Source organism: Pseudophryne corroboree, chromosome 1 (assembly GCF_028390025.1).
Source record: "Pseudophryne corroboree isolate aPseCor3 chromosome 1, aPseCor3.hap2, whole genome shotgun sequence".
NCBI lineage: Eukaryota > Metazoa > Chordata > Amphibia > Anura > Myobatrachidae > Pseudophryne > Pseudophryne corroboree.
The window spans coordinates 283,884,987-283,907,450 of NC_086444.1; positions in this window are offsets into that span (position 1 = coordinate 283,884,987).

Sequence of the window (22,464 nt, forward strand, 5' to 3'; positions counted from 1 at the left end):
GGTTAATTTACTGCGGCCGCAGCGGCTCAATAGTAAAGTGTATCAAGTGTGTTTAAGGTATATGCTTTTTAGTCCTGTAAGTAAACCAACGTTTACACAGTCCATGTCTCTGAAGTGCTTATTTTGTTCAACTGTGCATGTCCTTTTTAATATCCAACATAAGGGTTGGAGTGCCCAAAGGCAATTCCATCTTGCACCACTTTTCTGACCCTGGTTTGTGGTAAAATGTTTCATAGATGTTAGTGTTCGTCCAGGATTTGGTCAGGATGCAGGTGTGTGTACTCAAAAAGTGGGCGGTGCTGAGGAGGGGGTGCCACCTATAATCTTATCTGGCTAATGGATTGGTCTTTTCATTTTTCACCCCTTGTCATGTATTGTAATATGCTTCTTTACCTACTGATAGTTCCCCACTGTAGTCTGTTGCTATATATATTGTTTCCAATCAAAATATTATGGTTGTCTTGAAGCTCCATAACAACCCCCCGCCCCCTCTTTTTTGTTTATATGCCCCATCACATTATTTCTCTGTAGTCTACCTTAAACTGAGCACACAATGGTTGATATCATTAGTTATTTAAAGAAATGATATACCATGAGCGGTTGCCAGGTGTGTACACATGATATGTCTATGAATGACGTCATTCACAGACATATCAAGTCAGCCCTGCAGCACAGGTGATGCAGATATATCTGACCTCACAGCCGGTGGACAAATTTAAATGCACAACTAGTTATGTCTGGTCCAGCATATTGGCCTGCCAATTGCTAAGTGTGTATAGCTTACCTAAGTGGCCGCTCGGTCAGAGCAATGGCTGATTGGCCGCTTTGTCTTTTAAATGTGTACCCAGCCTTAGCCTTTTCTTAATACATTTTGGGCCCGATTCAGAGTTAGGAGCAATTTTTATTTATTTATTGGCTCTCACCTCTGAATTAGACCCTCCAATTAAATCCCTTTAAATCACCTATGTTTTGCGGTTTTCTTACTCTATTTTCTGTCATGTCAGTCTCTCATTCTGCCCACGTTGCTCTTTACCACTCTTCTCAGTGCGCTCCACTGTCTTACACAGCTTGTTAACTTTGTTTTCTCTCTGACTGTGGATCAAATTGACTGGTCAAAGGTTCCCTTTCACAACCTAACTCATGGGATCAGTTACTCAATACATCTGGCTCTAGCAGCAGTTTGATGCTTTTCATCAGTCTGTTAACCCCTATGCTGCTTCTTTGAAGCTACATTATTCATACCTCCTTAGTATAATTATTTGCACACGAAACTCCTTTCATGACACTGCCTTTACCATTAAAATTCACACTTAGGGAGGAAAGGTTGTGGTTCACAATCCCCCAGTCATTTGACAGGCAGTCCAATACTTTTTCATTTGTCCATTCAATAACCTTTTCTCAGACTTTGAATGTTTTTTGATCGTCATGATAAAGCTCTTAGAACTCTAGTTGTGTAGAATTAAGGACCCCATACATCAGCAATCAATTGGGGTAATTTGGTGTTTTGCAGATGGTTGTGCAAACAAATCGGCAATGTATAGGGTTCCCAGATTCAGACCAAAATTCAACTGGGATTGTTAAATCAGATTATCCAACATGTTGGATTTCACAGATCAATTGGGGTTGTAAATTCCTAGTGTATGGTAACAATCAGCAGATTTGCAGATCGCTTCTATTAATTGATGAGCCTTTCAAGATCTGTATTTGCTAAAATGATCTGCAGATCACTGAAATATATATGTAATATGTTGTTGCCGATTAGTGGATTGGAGAATTTTTAAATATGAAGCAAAAAATATCAGAATCTGCAAATTGTGATTGCTGATGTTTGGGGCCTTAAGTTAATTTTGTGAATTCTGAAAACAGCTGCTTCGAATAATAGGATTTTAATTACCTACCGGTAAATCCTTTTCTCATAGTCCGTAGAGGATGCTGGGGTCCACATTAGTACCATGGGGTATAGACGAGGAAGCGGTCCTGATCCCACCGGCCGGAATCCCGGTGGTCGGAATACCGACACCAGAATCCCGACCGGCACAATCTCGACATATTCTCCTTCTGTGGGTGTCCACGACACCCATAGAGGGAGAATAAATGAGTGTGCCGAGCATAGCGAGGCACCGTGCCCACAAGGGGCTGCGTTGCGCTAACCCCCTGTCTGGATTGTGCCAGTTGGGATTCTGGTGTCAGTATTCCGACTGCCGGGATCCCGTCCAGCCGGATTTCATACTGATCCCATAGACGGGTCCACTAGGAGCCACTGGCACTTAAAGAGTTTTTAATAGTGTGGGCTGGCTCCTCCCTCTATGCCACTCCTACCAGACTCAGTCTAGAAACTGTGCCCGAGGAGACGGACAAAATTCGAGAGAACGAAATACACAGATAGTGGCGAGATTCATACCAGCTCACCCAAACAAGGCAAACCAAGCTAACTAGCCTGGAAACTCAGCAACAGCTGAAACATTAAAGAATCCAGTAAAGAAACAAAACAGTACTTAATTAAGAACAAAGCAGTACTGAACCAAACAACCACTGCAGCATAACGAAGCGCTGGGCGGGCGCCCAGCATCCTCTATGGACTACGAGAAAAGAATTTACCGGTAGGTAATTAAAATCCTATTTTCTCTTACGTCCTAGAGGATGCTGGGGTCTACATTAGTACCATGGGGAGGTACGTACCAAAGTTCCCAGAATGGGAGGGAGAGCGCGGCAGAACTGAATGACCAAACTTTAGGTCCTCAGAGGCCAAAGTATCGAACTTGTAGAACTTAGCAAACATGTTCGACCCAGACCAAGTAGCCTCTCGGCAAAGCTGAAAAGCCGAGACACCCCGGCCAGCCGCCCAGGAAGACCCCACTTTACGAGTAGAGTGGGCCTTAGCAGATGTTGGACACGGCAATCCTTCCATAGAATATGCATGCTGGATAGTGAACCTGATCCAGCGAGAAATCGTCTGCTTAGAAGCAGGACACCCAATTTTCTTGGGATCATAAAGGACAAACAGAGAGTCCGATTTTCTGTGATGAGCAGTCCTCTTCACATAGATCTTCAAAGCCCTCACAACATCCAAGGACTTTGATGCAATTGGGGAGTCAGTAGCCACTGGCACCACAATAGGTTGGTTGATATGAAAAGCCGACAACCTTTGGAAGAAACTGCTGACGCGTCCTGAGCTCAGCTCTATCTTCATGGAAGATTAAGTAGGGACTTTTACAGGACAAAGCCCCCAATTCCGACACATGTTGAGCAGAAGCCAACAAAGTGACAGCCTTCCACGTGAGAAACTTGACCTCAGCCTCCTGTAAGGGCTCAAACCAATCCGATTGCAGGAACTGCAACACCACGTTAAGATCCCAGGGTGCCGTTGGCACCACAAAGGGAGGCTGGATGTGCAGAACCCCTTTCAAAAAGGTCTGAACCTCAGGGAGGGCAGCCAATTGTTTCTGGAAGAAAATGGATAAAGCCGAAATCTGGACCTTTATGGATCCCAAACGCAGGCCCATATCCACACCAGCTTGCAGGAAGAGGAGAAACCGACCAAGTTAAAACTCCACTGCAGGAAATTTCTTGGATTCACACCAAGGCACATACTTTTTCCAAAATCGATGGTAATGTTTAGACATAACTCCTATCCTAGCCTGTATCAGGGTAGGAATTACCTTGTTCGGAATGCCCTTCCAAGCTAATATCTGGCGTTCAACCTCTATGCCGTCAAACGTAGCCGTGGTAAGTCTTGATAAGCAAACGGCCCCTGTTGTAGAAAATCCTCCCGAAGAGGAAGAGGCCTTGGATCTTCCAGCAGTAGATCCAGCAGATCCGTGTACCAAGCTCTCCATTGCCAGTCCGGAGCAATGCGCCTGAACTCTTGTTCTTTTTACAAGCTTTAGAATTCTTGGGATTGCTGACAAGCACCTCTGCGTGCCTTTCTGCCCAGAGGAGGATTTTTGGTACCTCTGACATTGCAGCTCTGCTCTTCGTTCCGCCCTGTCGGTTTATGTAGACCACTGTCGTTACATTGTCCGACTGTACTTGAATGGCCTGATCTTGCAGAAGTTGTGCTGCTTGTAGAAGACCGTTGTACACGGCTCTTAGCTCCAGGATGTTTATTGGAAGAAGGGATTCCTGACTTGACCACCTTCCTTTGAAGGTTTCCCCTTGGGTGACTGTGCCCCAACCTCTGAGACTTGCATGCGTGGTTAGAAGGATCCAGTTCTGAACCCCGAACCTGCGGCCCTCCAGACGGTGTGGCAGTTGCAGCCACCAGAGGAGTGAAATCCTTGCTTTCGGTGACAGACGTATCCTCTGATGCACGTGTAGGTGAGATCCCGACCACTTGTCTAGGAGATCCAGTTGGAAGGACCGAGCATGAAATCTTCCGTACTGTAGAGCCTCGTAAGAGGCAACCATCTGTCCCAGAAGGCGAATGCACTGATGAACCGATACCTGGGCTGGTTTCAGGACATCCCGGACCATTGTTTGAATCACCAATGTTTTCTCCGGTAGAAACACCCTCTGCACCTTGTCGGCTCCAAATGTGACTTCAGAAGGTTCAGGATCCAACCGTGCTCCCGGAGTAGATGAGTCGTGAGAGCAATGGACTGGAACAACTTTTCCCTAGACGATGCCTTTATCAGCAGGTCGTCCAGATATGGAATTATATTCACCCCCTGTCTGCGGAGAACCATCATCTCTGCCATCACCTTGGTGAACACCCTCGGTGCCGTGGAGAGGCCGAATGGCAGCGCCTGGAACTGATAGTGACAGCTCAACAGTGCAAATCTGAGATAAGCCTGGTGTGGCGGCCAAATCGGAATGTGGAGGTACACATCCTTGATATCCAAGGATACCAGAAACTCTCCCTCCTCCAGACCTTAGATCACTGCTCTCCGAGACTCCATTTTGAATATGAACTCCCTCAGATAAGGGTTTAACGATTTCAAGTCAAAATCGGTTTGACCGAACCATCCAGTTTCGGTACCACGAAAAGGTTTGATTAATAACCCTTGGTTTGCATATGAGGTGGAACAGGGACAATGACCTGTGACTTTTCCAATTATTGGATGGCTTCCTGTAGAATAGCCCTGTCTGCCAGCAAAACTGGCATGCCTGATTCGATGGAAGTTCTTGAAACTCTAGTCTGTACCCCGGGACACAATATCCTGTACCCAGGGATCCAGGCCGGATGACACCCAGACGTGGCTGAAACGTCTGAGCCTCGCACCCACCAGCCCATCTTCCAGGCTTCGCGGACCACTGTCATGCTGAGGATTTTGAGGAACCAGAAGCCGGTTTCTGGTCCTGGGAGCCTGCGGGTGCAGGCTTTTTGGATTTTACACGACCACCTCTAAAAAAGATGGCAGGAGGCTTGGACTTTTTTGTCTTAGCTGTCTGAAAGGACTGCGAGCAGATGAAGAAAAAGGTTTCTTCGTAGAAGGCATAGCTGAGGGAAAAGGTGACTTACCCGCAGTTGCCGTGGAAATCCATGCATCCAGTGCTTCCCCAAATAGAGCCTGACCTGTGTAGGGAAGGTTCTCCACACTTCTCCTGGATTCCGCATCTGCAGACCATTGGCGTAGCCAGAGACCCCTGCGAGCTGAGACAGACATGGAAGATACCCTTGCAGTCGTCGTACTCGGGTTCTTCATGGATTCCACCATGAACCCCGCAGAATCCTGTATGTTACGTAAAAATAATTCAATGTCACTTCTATACATTGAATCCAAATCCTCTAGTAATGTGCCTGAACACTTTTACTATAGCTTTAGAAATCCATGCACAGGCAATAGTGGGCCTCAACGCCACCCCTGAAGCAGTGTATATGGATTTGAGCGTAGTGTCAATCTTACGATCAACTGGTTCTTTTAACGCGGTAGACTCAGGGACAGGTAAAACCACCTTCTTTGACAGTCTGGAAACAAATGCGTTAACTATGGGTGGGTTTTCCCATTTTTTTTTCTATCCTCCTCAGGGAAAGGAAAGCAATCAAAACCCTTTTGGGGATCTGGAATTATTTCTCCGGGTTCGCCCAGGTTTTTTCAAATAAAACATTTAATTCTTTAGACGCAGGGAAGGTGAGCAAGGCTTTCTTATTATCTGTGAAGTAAGCCTCCTCAACCTGCTCAGGTGTTGTGTCAGAAATGTTTAATACATCTCTAATAGCCTCAATCATGAGCTGCACACCCTTAGCCAGGGATGCCGCCCCCTTAGCACATCCCCATCACCGCCAGCCGTGTCAGAGTCGGTATCCATGTCATCTTGCATAATCTGGGCAAGTGCACGTTTTTGTGGGTATATGCTAGGGGATTTTGAAGGAATAGGGACAGAACCTTACTAAACTGCCATAGACTTTTTTAATACCGGAGTTTCCGTCTCCGTATGAGCTACCCTAGTAGAGATCTGAAAGATCATTCCCTTAATAAAGGACAACCACTCAGGCTCAGTAATAGGGATCTGAGACACAACATTACATTCCTGTGTACATGGAATGGATTCCTCCTGAGAGGAAATGTCCTCTGCAGCATAAGACACAGAGTCCCTAGACATGGCTATGTGAGAAACAAAAACCCACACACACACACAGGAAAATGTCAGACACAGTTTCCCCCCAGGTATGCCACAGAGAAACACAGAGCTTGGAGCCAGCACACACACAGCGCTTCCAAAGGTAGATATATACAACTACCTGGCGCTGACTGTGAACCTTAATAGACTACACAGTAATTTTACAGCCTCCTCCCCCTCCCCTTCTACAACCCTCTGGTACCACACAGGATAGCTGGAGTTGCTTGGAGGGACAGCTTTCCCTATCAGCGTGTCTGTACTGGATCTACAGGCAGGAAAATGGCGCTGAACACTGCTGGGTCCGCTCTGAGAAGCTCTGCCCCCTGAACATGGCGCTGCTTCCCGCTCTTCACTTCTTTATACTGTCCTAAGGAAATGTGCTGGCAGCATTACCGATGTCCCTGACAGCCTTGGTGACCAGTGTAGGGTATAGGCGCTGGCTCAGGGCGCTCCTCATAGCGCCGCACTGTGTACTGCTGAGCCTCCAGAGCGCAGTTAGTACTGCGCTCCCACCCTGTTGCTGCCATCTTCACACTGGCATCCCGCTTGCTGTGGGGACCGGTGACTCACTCACCACTGAAATCTTCTGGCTCTGTCAGGGGGTGGCGGCATGCTGTGGGAGTGAACGGTCACCTCGGGCGGCTAAAAATCATCACCCTCAGGAGCTCAGTGTCCTGTCAGCTGAGACAGTGGTCATTAACCTTTCAGGGTTGGACACTACTCCCCCCCCTTCCCCCTGAGTCCCACGAAGCAGTGAGGCTGTTGCCAGCAGCCTCCCTGTGACTAACTCTAATAAAAAAACAACAAAACTAGAAAAACTCCCATGGAGCTCCCCTAGCTGCGACTGGCTCCTCCAGGCACATTTTGTAAACTGAGTCTGGTAGGAGGGGCATAGAGGGAGGAGCCAGCCCACACTATTAAACTCTTAAAGTGCCAGTGGACCCGACTCCTAGTGGACCCGTCTATACCCCATGGTACTAATGTGGACCCCAGCATCCTCTAGGACATAAGTGAAAATTTAGGTGTATATTAGCAAATGGTGATTATTTAATTTCAGGTATGTTTAATTAGCGTTCCCAAATTTACAATAAAACTATTTTATCCCATAATAAAAGTGAAAAATGCGTAAGAGGTGGTGCATACTTCTTGTAGCCAATATTTGTTTGGAGAATTAAGCATAAAACTGGAAATGTCATAAGTAAATGGGGCTAATATCGGGGAAGATCATATTAAATTATTAGACACCCAAAAAATAATCCGGTACTTTTAAGAAATATTGGCCGGGTTGTAATAAAGCCCGAGTTCGGCGGCCGTGCAGGATGCCGGACGAACTCCTGATGTGGTTTTTTTTTTTAAAGGGGCAATCACTAACAAGGCATGGTTTTGCCGCACAACCACTGAACTCGAGCGTCATTACATCCGGCCCCATGTTTTTTTTTGGGGGGGTTCCCAAAAAGTTTTTATCAAGGCCCTGTATGTCATACAATAAAAAAATTTTGTATAAAATTTACATATACAGAGTCAGTATATATCGAGAATAGATTTGTCCATAAACAAAGTATATTTGACATCTTTACATGAAGTGTCACATCATACAAAGTATGATCTGTTACCATGGATGTTAAGTATTACAAGATCAGTAACAAGAACAAATATGTCAAATTATTTTACATCTTTCATTCTGTATCTGCAAAAAAGTATTCGAGATGTAACCTAAATAAATACATTGGAAGCGAGTCTTAAAGTAAGTTACATTAAAATTATTCTCTCTCCCAAGCCCCACCCCACCCCCAGGAACATCCCCAATCCATCTCCAGTCACGCAATATATATTAAATATGAGTAAAATTGGTTTCTATGGGAGGATCATTATCTATTAAATGTAACAAATACCAAGAAGTATTTTTCAGGCTCTGATGGATTTGCCTACTCATGTCTACAGACAACGTGGCAATATTGTAAAATAAAAAAATTTAATTTTTAGATTCTTTGTCCAGGCTAACTTCGATCCAGTCCATCCTAAAGAGATGGAACAGTTTACATTTGAACAATGAAAATGTCGGCGACCATGTAGATATCCATTCCTGCAATATTGTCTTGCGGGCTGCTGCGCTCCCCACTAAAGAAGGTGCCTAACTCCCTTACTAACTCTCATTGATGGTGAAACCGTGCCAAAAATTGCCCACTCTGCTGTGAATGGAACATAGCTAAGCAGTGATGATTCGGCGTATTATTTAATTTGTAGCCAGAATCTTCGGACTAGCGCAGTGATAATGGTTCGCATTTGGTTCCCCACATCTGTAACCGACATGAGTGGTAGAGGGTCCCAGAAGGAAACACCTGTGTGGCGATTAAATAGGCCCTATGAAAAATGTTAAGAAACATTTCTGTATATACAGAAGAGGGCAAAATTCTGCATGATCTCACAAGAGCCGCAAGTAAATCTTTAATTTCATAATTGAGAAATTTGGGCAACCACTGTGCAATTCCCGTTGTTGAAGCTGAATGATCCAGGTTAACCTGAAAAAGTTGGTAACAATGGGAGCTCTTTTAACTAAACCTCCCATATCAAAAAAAGCATCTATCGGAATTTCCCTATCCTTATCTAAAAACAACCGTACAACTGATGAGACATTATGTTTGGCTTGCAGTAAGGCCAGAGGATACCCCACCTCTATAGCCTCAGTAAATGTTAGGACCCGATGTGTATTACTATTGACTAGGCAACCCATATTGGTAACACCACCCCCCAAATTGTGAACGGATACATGGCCTGGCCATTCTGAAAGTCAGGGTTTCATGTAAATGGAAGTAGTAATGGTTTATGGGAGTTTAGTCCTGCTTTATGCCTGACCCAGTGCCATGTTCTTTTTGTATCCCAAAGTAAGGGATCCTGTATGTGTGAGGGAACTTCTTGGTTGTGGAGATGTAAGAAAGAAATCAGACTACCTCCACCAAACAACTCTCTCCAGAGTGGTGGTAGTGTAGTTGTCCTGTCCAGAGACCCAATCAGAGATATACCTGAACATTGCTGTCTTATTATAGTACTGTATATCTGGAAAGTCTACTCCACCATTCTCCCTCGACGCCTGCAATTTTATCAGGCTGAGTTTATTCCTTTTACCATGCACATTTTATAGTGTAATAAGTAAATAAAGGGCCTAAATGAGATACATTAATCTCGGGAAGAGATCATTTTAATTAAGTTTAGACATCCTAAGTATGACAATGGCAGGTTTTTCCAGCTATCAAGTTCTTCTGAGATTTGCTTATTGATGGGTGTGTAGTTAGACGTATACAGATTAGATAACCGACGAGGAATCTTGACCCCTAGATAAGTGAAACAATCTTTAGCCCACTTTAGTGGGGTGATGCTGGTGACCCGAGTCAGCCGGGTTGTACTCCCTAGGGAAAGTGCCATCATTTTTTGCAAAAACTGCAAATCCCAACACTTCCTCAGTGTTTTAATAATTCAAAGATATGGGTTAGGGACTCAGATGGGTTGGATATGTAGAGGAGCACATCATCTCTGAAGACTGTTAATTTAACTACCCTACATTGCACAGCTATACCTTTTAAAAGTCTCATCGGTTTCCAACAGAACGTAGTAAGGGATTAATGGCAAGGTTAAACAGTAAAGGAAATAAGGGACATCCCTGACAGGTGCCCCTGTGCGTCTCTAGCTGTGCGCTGCTACAGCCACTAATCATTAAGTTTGTGACAGGAGATGTGTATAAATATTTAATAATGTTTATAAAAAAATGTACCAAAGCCTCTTTTTTTTTTTTTTTTGTAAAATCGTAAAAAAGTGAGGCCATAAGACTGTATCAAAAGCCCTAACTGTATCGAGACTTAGTAAAATATAATGTAATTGTGTCATAGAAGAAGCTGTTACTGCAGCAACTGCAGTTCTAATCCCTTGAACCGAGTGTCGACTTCTCATGAGCCCTAAGTGATGTGACGTGAGTAAATCTGGCAATATACTTTGTAACCTATTCGCCATTATATTGGCTAGAAGCTTGATGTCAGTATTAAGTAAACTGATTGGTCTATACGAAAGTTAAATCCCTCTGTGGCTTAGCCCATGTTTTTTTTATGTGAGAAACATGGGGATTGTTTGAGAGAATAGGGTTTATGTTTAGGTGAAAGACTTGTACTGTGATCTAGCATAATAGAATTTCCTCATTGACTGTTTACATTGTTTTTGCTTTTGTAGTATTTATTCCTAGGGGTATTTATCCCTAAGGTTATATACATATTTTTAGCCCCAGTGAGGATATACCGTATTTGGTAGTTTCTAGAATAATATAGTGTCTGTTGCTATGTGAAACAATGTTTCAGTATGTGGTTACACTTATGCAGCCCACACAGCAGATGCCAATTTGGCAATCTGATTGGTAATTTCTCAGGATACGGCAAAATACATCACGTTAAAGATTACAAACTATTTTGCTAATTTTTGTGTCCAAATTGAGATTGTCAAACATGTTGGATTTGCCGATCGCCCGACCCAGACATCGGCAGAACAGGGAATTAGCCCGATGGATAATTTATGTATGAGAAACATAATAGAGGACGTTATTGATATTTTGTAATTTGGAGTATGACAATGAGTTTGTACATTTTGTTGTGAGTTGGCGAATGGAGTTTTGTAGTGTTTACTGTGTGTGCATATGTGTTTGTGTGTATATATGTGTTTGTGTGTGTGTGTATATGTGTTTGTGTGTATATGTAATATATATATATATATATATAATTATTATTATTATTATTATTATATAGCCTATAATGTATGCATATGTAAAAAGGGTGTATTAGTAGGTTAATATAGGAGTTGGTTGCATGCATGTTGTACGAGGGGTATGCAGTAAGTCTTCCGGATGCTCAAAAAGTATATTTACTAAATGAACATTATATTTTTTCAAAGTATTTGCCAGAAGAGTCCATGCTAAGTTGCATGTGCTCAAACCACTTGGTGAAGCCTCTGGATCAGTCCGAAGCAGGTATGTCTTCTACATGCTGGATGAAGGTCTCCAAGGCAGCTTCCGGTGACTCAAAACGAATCCCATGCATCTTGCATTTGATTTGTGGGAACCCAAAGTCGTCGCAGGAGTTCAGGTCTGGTTGGATGTCCAAGCTCATGGATGCATTCATGTGCCAAAAGATACACCACTTTCCTGAACTTGTGGGCAGGTTCAGTTTAATGATAAAGAAGGGCACCACAAGCATGAGTTTTTGAACAGTGCCTGGAAGTGGATTCCAACACTTGCAGCAGGCATTGGTTGGTGTACCAGTCCTGAGTGACATTGTGTTGCTGTAGAAGTGGTATGGTAGCTACATGACCAGCCTTGGCCACAAAAACAGCCACCATATGCTTGGCCATGCTGCACTCATGTTGGAACTTCTGTGGCGGTGCACCTCCAACTGTTTGTTCTTGTGGTCCAAACTGTAAATCCAGGATTCATCGCCACTGATGATTCTCCAGACAGAGTTTGTGTGACCACCATCAAACTTGTCAGCATGTTGTGGCACTAAGTCACCCAAGCCTCCTACTCTCAAGTCAGCTGCTGGGGCACCCAGCATGCAGAAACTGTACTCAGGCCAAGCTTTTAATGGAGTATCAAGTGGGTGGATGCCGATGAGATGCCTGTCTCCTCTAACTGGACTATGGTCACCTTGCGGTCCACTTCAACTATGACCTGCCCTACAGCAACGTTGTCCTCGGTGGTGGGGGTCACAGGTCGGCCACAGCGCTCCTTATCTTCCAGGGACCATTTCCTGAGCTGAAATTCTTCAAACCACTCAAAACACAGTGCTTTGAGATAGTGAAGCAGCTCGCAGTCGGTCAAAACTATTCTGTTACAGACCACTCTTGTAGTCATAGAAGATAATGGCCCTCATTCCGAGTTGATCGCTCGCTAGCTGTTTTTAGCAGCCATGCAAACGCATAGTCGCCGCCCACGGGGGAGTGTATTTTCGCTTTGCAAGTGTGCGAACGCCTGTGCAGCCGAGCCATACAAAAACATTTTGTGCAGTTTCTGAGTAGGTCTGATCTTAGCCCTTGCGATCACTTCAGTCTTTTTGGTGCCGGAATAGACATCACACACCCGCCCTCCAAACGCCCGGACACGCCTGCGTTTTTCCTACCACTCCCAGAAAACGGTCAGTTGACACCCATAAATGCCCTCTTCCTGTCAATCTTCTTGCGATCGGCTGTGCGTATGAATTCTTCGTTAAAGCCAACGTTCAGACACGATCCACATTGTACCCGTACGACGCGCGTACACATTGCGGTGCATACGCATGCACAGTAGAGACCTGATCGCAGCACAGCGAAAATCGGCAGCATGCGATCAACTCTGACTGACCCCCCATGGCTCTCCAGTGGTCTCTGTTGAGCTCCATAATGACTTCTACAGTGTGCAGTGCTACTTTTATATGGTTCTGTGCTTTGACATTCCACATGAACTTTAGAGATTTCAGTTGACAACCAGTCAGATTGTGTCTACTATACCTATACTGCATGTCAGGAAACTTATTGCACACCAACATAATTAAAACCAGCACCAGTATACATTGATATGGAAGTCCACATACACTTAATACCAGTGGCGTGCGGTGAGGTCAGTGGCTGGTGAGGCACTGCAGCTGTAATGTCTACCGAGTCTACCGATGACCCCTACCGCTGTCGAGCCAATGCCCGCTAGATTATGGCTAAAACCAAGTTGAAGAAAAGACATCTGACATCACCATGATGAAGAGCAAGGCCAGAATATGGTACCCGAAATGTATGCTCACCATGTTTCGGGCACGGTGGCAAGCGGAGGTTACTAAAGTTGGTGGCGTGGATAGTGAAAGAACTATCCCACCAGCCTAGCTCCTCCCCCTGACGTCAGAGGTCCTTTAGCCCACTTGTTTCTAGCATCTACCATGCCTGCTACCGCCACTATCCCTGCGTGGGCCAAGGGGGCCCAGATGGAGATGGCACACGGACTCTCTCCTTGCTAAATACACACGTATTGTGTGTGTGTGTGTGTGTGTGTGTGTGTGTGTGTGTGTGTGTGTGTGTGTGTGTGTGTGTGTGTGTGTGTGTGTGTAAAAAACAACTCACATTACCCCGCACAGTATGAGCCAAATTCACATTACCCCACACAGTATGAACCGAACATCACATTACGCCACGCAGTATGAGGCGAACATCACATTACGCCACGCAGTATGAGGCGAACATCACATTACGCCACGCAGTATGAGGCGAACATCACATTACGCCATGCAGTATGAGGCGAACATCACGTTACGCCACGCAGTATGAGGCGAACATCACATTATGCCACACAGTATCCCACCAGCCTAGCTCCTCCCCCTGACGTCAGAGGTCCTTTAGCCCACTTGTTTCTAGTATCTACCATGCCTACTATCGCCACTGTCCCTGCGTGGGCCAAGGGGGCCCAGATGGAGATGGCACACGGACTCCCTCCTTGCTAAATACACACGTATTGTGTGTGTGTGTGTGTAAAAAAAACAACTCGCATTACCCCACACAGTATGAGCCAAATTCACATTACCCCACACAGTATGAACCGAACATCACATTACGCCACACAGTATGAGCCACATTCACATTACGCCATGCAGTATGAGGCGAACATCACATTACGCCACGCAGTATGAGGCGAACATCACATTACCCCACGCAGTATGAGGCGAACATCACATTACGCCACACAGTATGAGCCCCATTCACATTACGCCATGCAGTATGAGGCGAACATCACATTACGCCACACAGTATGAGCCCCATTCACATTACGCCATGCAGTATGAGGCGAACATCACATTACGCCACGCAGTATGAGGCGAACATCACATTACGCCACACAGTATGAGCCGAACATCACATTACGCCACGCAGTATGAGGCGAACATCACATTACGCCACACAGTATGAGCCGAACATCACATTACCCCACGCAGTATGAGTCGAAAATCACATTACCCCACGCAGTATGGGCCGAACATCACATTACCCCACGCAGTATGGGCCGAACATCACATTACCCCACGCAGTATGAGCCGAACATCACATTACCCCACGCAGTATGAGCCGAACATCACATTACCCCACGCAGTATGAGCCGAACATCACATTACCCCACGCAGTATGAGCCGATCACATTACCCCACGCAGTATGAGATGAACATCACATTACCCCACACAGTATGAGCCGAACATCACATTACGCCACACAGTATGAGCCGAACATCACATTACGCCACACAGTATGAGCCGATCACATTACCCCACGCAGTATGAGCCGAACATCACATTACCCCACAGAGTATGAGCCGAACATCATATTACGCCACGCAGTATGAGCCGAACATCACATTACCCCACACAGTATGAGCCGAACATCACATTACCCCACAGAGTATGAGCCGAACATCACATTACGCCACGCAGTATGAGCCGAACATCACATTACCCCACGCAGTATGAGCCGAACATCACATTACCCCACGCAGTATGAGCCGAACATCACATTACCCCACGCAGTATTAGCCAAACATCACATTACCCCACGCAGTATGAGCCGATCACATTACCCCACGCAGTATGAGGCGAACATCCCATTATCCCACGCAGTATGAGCCGAACATCACATTACGCCACGCAGTATGAGCCAAACATCACATTACCCCACGCAGTATGAGGCGAACATCACATTACCCCATGCAGTATGAGCCGAACATCACATTACCCCACCCAATATTATTTACCAGCCCACTCCCCTTAAGATAACACTAATACCAAACCCCTAGATAATATTAATATATACCCCAACTCCATATACAGTATAAAAAAAAATTAAAAACATCCCCGCACAGATACTTACCTCTCATTGTGGGAGGTTGCAGACTATGTATATTCCCTGCTTCACGGAGCTGACTGGGGAGGAATCACATCTTCCAGACAGCCACACTAGAACAGGAAGGGGCGTGGTATTTGGCATGAGGGGGCGGGGCCTCAGGAGGGGAGGAAGCAGGGACATATTGCTGCACTAGATTGGTGGCAGGTCCCGGGTGGGGAGGGAGCAGCCATGCAGATAGGGGAGGGGGGAGCAGGCATCGGGCACTGCTGCTGCTGATGGCTGTACTGCAGCAGACATGACAGACTGTGTGACATGTCTGCATTCTCAGCCACACAGCAGCTGAAAGGGGAGGAGGGGAGGCAGCGGTCGCAGCTTACAGCGTCCATCGAATCCTCGCCTGCTCAGTAAGATAAGGGGGAAGGGGGGGGGGGATATGATCCACCACTGGCCAATCACATCTGCATGTGAGAGCGAGGGGCGTGCTTTCATATGAGCTGAAAGCACGCCCCTTCCAAAGCGGCACCTCTGTTAGGTGCCACTTTTGCTGATTTTTTTTAACAGGCTTTCCTTGCCCAACCCTTGGCCCCGCCCCCCACTTCCATCCCCTTAACACTGACAGTGGGAGGCACCGAGAGCGGTGCCTCCATAACACATTTAAAACCGTTTCACAGGGGAATTTTTTTTTACGTAATTTCAGGGCAGAGTCAGATACTTATGGCACAGAATTGTGTCATAAGTATCTTCTTAGTAGTATTATTTGAATTATTAATGACAGGGGAGGCACTGCCTTCCCTGACTGCACGTCCCTGCTTAATACACCCTCTTCCAAGTGGAATTTGGGTTCGATAGATGCATACACAAAAACAATTAAAATACCTATACACTGACATTTATAGAAGGCCAGAATAGGGCTATCGGCTCTAGGAAGTAGAGTATTGGCTGGAGCATCCTAAGGACATTCAGGGCAGCCCCACAGTTGCAGGGTACCTGCCCAGAGTGTTCAAGGCTCTGTAACACTGCTACTGGCTGCAGGGTGCCATACTTGGGGCCCTACGCCCTGGGCAACGGCACTGCTTGCATACCCGTACTTACTGCCCTGCTATTATATAAATGGTAGAGAATAATAATACAACTTTATAATGTATTGTAAAGTCTGATGCACTGTTATGTCTAAGATTATTACTGAACATTTTTATGTTAACAAGAATATAACCTCTGAAATGCTGTGTTCGATCATTGACCCTATCATGCTATGTGTATCTGTTTATATTGTATGAATGTACAGAAAAATCTAGGCTGCAAGGACATTTGCACTTCTGATGGTAGCACACCTAGAAAACCTGTATTAATATAACATAAAAAAAAGTCAAGATTAAAATCCACAGAATAAGCGATCACTCTGTATATCACAAATAAACATTTTATATATAATGTCAAATGTTATAAGGAATAAAGTTAAATTGTGGTATAAACATGTATATGCACAAACAGGGCTATACTATAGCTCACAGATAGGATCATTTATTAGGATGTTTATAAGAAGCATTGTAAAGACAGGGTTTCTTTCAAGCACTTTGCTGCCATCGTATGTTGTTTAAATATCCAACTACATTCTAGTTGCAACGACTTTCTACTCCAGTTACCACTTCTATTAGAGACAAGAATATGATCAATAATATTTGATCTAATCAACACCACACCATAATCCGTTTGGAGGCAATGTCTGGCCACCTGCTCACTGTGGCCAGTTTCCAAGGCACTCCTAATAGCTGATCTATGGAGCGTCATTCGCTCTTTGAACTGGCATACATTTCGCCTATATAATACACGCCACAAGGGCAAATCTAACCATAAATGACAAATCTAGTTGTACATATAAGAGAAAAATTATTTTTTTTTTTTTTTACCTGAATAGGGGTGATTAATGACATCACTCACTAGTAAGGTTCTACAAGTGACACCTGAACCTGAAAAATCCAGGTTTATGGCACAATAAGTATTCAGGTATTTGTTTCTTATTTACGTTCATAACAACATCCAACTTGACAAGTAGGTCTTTAAACTTCCTACCCCTGGTGCAACTGGGCATTAGTCAGGAATTATGAATTGCTAGCAAATTCTGATCTATGTTAATGATTAGTCACAAATTTGTAGACTTATTATTAATATGATCACTACAGGTAGTGTATTTGTTTACCCAAGGAACGTTTATTCCCTAGGGACTTGTAACGCCTTGGACTTAATGGTTTCCAAATGTTTTTGTTTGTATCACCTTTGCTTAGACAGGTTAACCATTTTGTCAAGTTTCTGCTACACCTGTGATGGGTCACAAGTTCTCCTAACTCTCAACATTTGAGACCCTGACGCAGGGGGGAGAGGATGAAAAGGTCTTTCCATAATAAGGAATTTCAGTCAGTTTCTTTAACAAATATGTTTTTCTTAAGGTTACGATCCACAATCTGTATATTCACATTTAAAAAGTAGATTAAGATTTACTCATAGCATATATGAGTTTAACCACACTGCTGGAATCATTGTCTACAATAAGATGTAAATTTAGATTCTGAACCTTACCAAAATATTAGAGAATCCATAAATCAACAGTACAGTGCTATTTGGAACAACTGCTGCTCAACATCATGAAAATAGGCATTTGCGTAAGATAGGACCACATTTGACTCCATCGCACACCCTTATTTTTGCAGGTAATATTTGCTGTTAAACATAAAATAGTTCCTAGTCAGAAACAAATGCAGCAACTGTAAACAGAAAGCAATAGGTGGACCTTTATAATGTGCATTGTTGTTCTACAGCCTGAATACTTTCTACATGTGGAATGGAGATATACAAACATGTTAAATCTGTGCTGTACATGACTAAATCAGTCATCTAAAAATGAAGGCTATCCAATTTAAGTTTCAAATCGGTAGTATCCTTTAACTATGCCTGCGTATGTTGTATACAACATAAGGCTAGCCCCAGGTCTACAAGCACTGTATGCACGAAAGTAATGAATACTTTTATTATTAAAAAAACATACTCATTGGCCCCCAGAGGAAGAGAAACAAACAGGGTCAAGACCCAGATATAGGAATAGGGAGTACCCCAAATTCAGGAAAGAAAAGATAGGAGGAAAGGACAAAAAATAGGATTTTAATTACCTACTGGTAAATCCTTTCTCTTACGTCCTAGAGGATGCTGGGGTCCACATTAGTACCATGGGGGTATAGACGGGTCCACTAGGAGCCATTGCCACTGTAAGAGTTTGAGGTTGTGGGCTAGTTCCTCCCTCTATGCCCCTCCTACCAGACTTGGTTTAAAAAATGTGCCCGGGGGAGCCAGTCACAGCTAGCGGCGCTCTACAGAGCTTCTCTGGTAAAAGTTTTTTTTAGAGTTTATTATTTTACAGGGAGGCTGCTGGCAACAGCCTCCCTGCTTCTTGGGACTAAGGGGGGAGTAGTGTCCGCCCTGCGGGGTCTGAGCCACTATCTCAGCTGACAGGACATTGAGCTCCTGAGGGGATCGAACGTTCCCCGCCACAGGGGATCGCTCACCCCAGCAGCATGCCGCCACCCCCTTACAGAGCCAGAAGATCAGTGGCAAGTTAGTCACTGGCTCTCCTAGCAAGCGGGGGGCCGGTGTGAAGATGGCGGCAACAGGGTATGGAGCGCAGTACTAACTGCGCACCGGGACTCAGCAGTACATAGTGCGGCGCTGTGAGGGGCACCCTGAGCCAGCGCCTACATCCTACACTGACCTCCAAGCCTGGCGGGGTCCCAGGATCGCTGCCAGCACAATTCCTCAGGCCAGTATAATCTTCAAAAGAGAGGGAATACAGCGCCATGAAGGGGGCGGAGCTTCTCCTCAGAGCGGACCCAGCAGCATTCAGCGCTATTTTCCTGCCTGCAGAAGCGCAGTCAGTGAGAGCTGTCCCTCCAATTCAACTCCAGCGATCTCTTACGGTACCAGGTTGTTGTAGAAGGAAGGGGAGGCTGTGTAACCTATTAAGGTGCACAGTCAGCACTGGTGGGGGGTCTCCCTATACCTTAAAAGCGCTGTGTGTGGGTTGGCTTTGTGTCTCTCTTGCCATTCTTGGGGGCGAAACTCTGTCCTCGTGTGTGTGTGTGTGTGTGTGTGTGTGTGTGTGTGTGTGTGTGTGTGTGTGTGTGTGTGTGGAGTGTCTGTGGTCTCCATTAAGCTATGTCCAGGGACTCTGTGTCATATGCTGCAGAGGATATGTACTGTCAGGATGATCCCAGTCCATGTAATCAGGATTGCATTGTCTTAGCACAGATACCAGCAAGTGAGCCTGAATGGTTATCCTCTATTAAAACTATGATTTCTCAGATTTCTACTAGGGTTGCACAGAATGAATCTGCAACTCAGGTTTTTTACAGAACTCTATGGCAGTTTGGTCCAGTTCTGTTACTTCAGGACCCCCTACTGTATGTTCCCACAAACGTGCTCTTGCCCAGATTATGCAAGATGACACGGATACCGATTCTGACATGGCAGGCGGTGAGGGGGATGTTGTTCCAGGTCGAGGGACCCGCAAGCAGTGGCGGTGGACGCCCTAGTGACTCCGTGGGTATTCCAGTCGGTGTATGTGTTTCCACCACTTCCGCTCATTCCCAGAGTGCTAAAGCTCATAAGGAAAACAAGTCTAGAAACTGTGCCCGAGGAGACGGACAACTTTGAGAGAAGGATTTAACACAGATAGTGGCGAGATTCATACCAGCTCACACACATAAGGCAAACCAAGATAACAAGCTTGGAAACTCAGCAACTACTGAAACAGTACTTACCAAGTAACAATGCAGTACTTAACTAAAAACAAAGCTGTACTGAACCAGAAAACCACTAAAGGAAAACGAAGCGCTGGGCGGCCGCCCAGCATCCTCTACGGACTACGAGAAAAGGATTTACCGGTAGGTAATTAAAATACTATTTTCTCTTCCTAGAGGATGCTGGGGTCCACATTAGTACCATGGGGATGTTCCAAAGCTCCCAGAACGGGATGGAGAGCACGGAGGCTCCTGCAGAACTGATTGACCAAACTTAAGGTCCTCAGAGGCCAAAGTATCGAACTTGTAGAACTTTGCGAACGTGTTCGACCCCGACCAAGTAGCCGCTCGGCAGAGTTGTAAAGCCGAGATGCCCCAGGCAGCCGCCCAGGAAGAACCCACCTTACGAGTAGAGTGGGCCTTAACAGACGTAGGACACGGCAATCCTGCCGTAGAATATGTATGCTGGATAGTGACCCTGATCCAGCGAGTGATCGTCTGCTTAGAAGCAGGACACCAAATTTTCTTGGGATCATACAGGACAAACAGAGAGTCTGATTTTCTGTGACGAGCAGTGCTCTTCACATAGATTTTCAGAGCTCTTACAACATCCAAGCACTTTGACGAAATTGAGGAGTCGGTAGCAACTGGCACCACAATAGGTTGGTTGATATGAAAAGCCGACACAACGTTTGAAAGGAACTGCTGACATGTCCGGAGCTCAGCTCTTTATTCATGGAAGATTAAGTAGGGGCTTTTACAAGACAAAGCCCCCAACTCCAATACACGTCTAGCAGAAGCTAAGGCCAACAAAGTGACAGCCTTCCACGTGAGAAACTTGACCTCAACCTCCTGTAGAGGCTCGAACCAATCCGATTGGAGGAACTGTTACACCACATTAAGATCCCAGGGTGCCGTAGACGGCACAAAGGGAGGCTGGATGGGCAGAACCCCTTTCAGAAAAGTCTGAACCTCAGGGAGGGAAGCCAGTTGTTTCTGGAAGAAAATGGATAAGGCCGAACTCTAGACCTTTATGGATCCCAAACGCAGGCCCATATCCACACCTGCTTGCAGGAAGAGAAGAAACCGTCCCAGTTGAAACTCCACCGTAGGAAACTTCTTGGACTCACACCAAGATACATATTTTTTCCAAATACGATGGTAATGTTTAGACGTTACTCCTTTCCTAGCCTGTATCAGGGTAGGAATAACCTTGTTCGGAATGCCCTTCCGAGCTAATATCTGGCATTCAACCTCCATGCCGTCAAACGTAGCTGTGGTAAGTCTTGATAAGCGAACGGCCCCTGTTGCAGAAGGTCTTCCCGAAGAGGAAGAGGCCTCGGGTCTTCCAGCAGTAGATCCCAGAAAATCCGCGTACCAAGCCCTTCTTGGCCAATACGGAGCAATGAGGATTGCCTGAACTCTTGTTCTCTTTACGAATTTTAGAATCCTTTGAATGAGTGGAAGTGGAGGAAACATGAACACTGACTGGAACACCCACGGAGTTACCACTGCTTGTGGGACTCTTGACCTGGAACATTACCTCCAAAGCTTCTTGTTGAGACGGGAGGCCATCATATCTATTTGAGGTACACCCAAAGATATGTCACCTCCGTGAACACCTCGGGATGGAGGCCCCACTCTCCTGGATGGAGATCGTGTTTGCTGAGGAAGTCCGCTTCCCAGATGTCCACTACCGGAATATAGATTGCGGACAGCGCCAACGCGTGCCTTTCTGCCCAGAGGAGGATTCTTTTTACCTCTGACATTGCAGCTCTGCTCTTCGTTCCGCCCTGTCGGTTTATGTAGGCCACCGTCGTTACACTGTCCGACTGCACCCGAATGGCCCGATCTTGTAGAAGATGTGTCATTTGGAGAAGACCGTTGTACACGGCCCTTACTTCCAGAATGTTGATTGGAAGAATGGATTCCAGACTTGACCACCTTCCTTGGAAGGTTTCCCCTTGGTTGACTGCGCCCCAACCTCTGTGACTTGCATCTGTGGTTAGAAGGATCCAGATCTGAATCCTGAACCTGCTGCCCTGTAGAAGGTGAGGTAATTGTAGCCACCACAGGAGTGAAATCCTGGCTTTTGGCGACAGATGTATCCTCTGGTGCATGTGCAGATGAGACCCCGACCACTTGTCCAGGAGATCCAGTTGGAAGGACCGTGCATGAAATCTTCCGCACTGAAGAGCCTCGTAGGAGGCAACCATCTTCCCCAGAAGGTGAATGCACTGATGA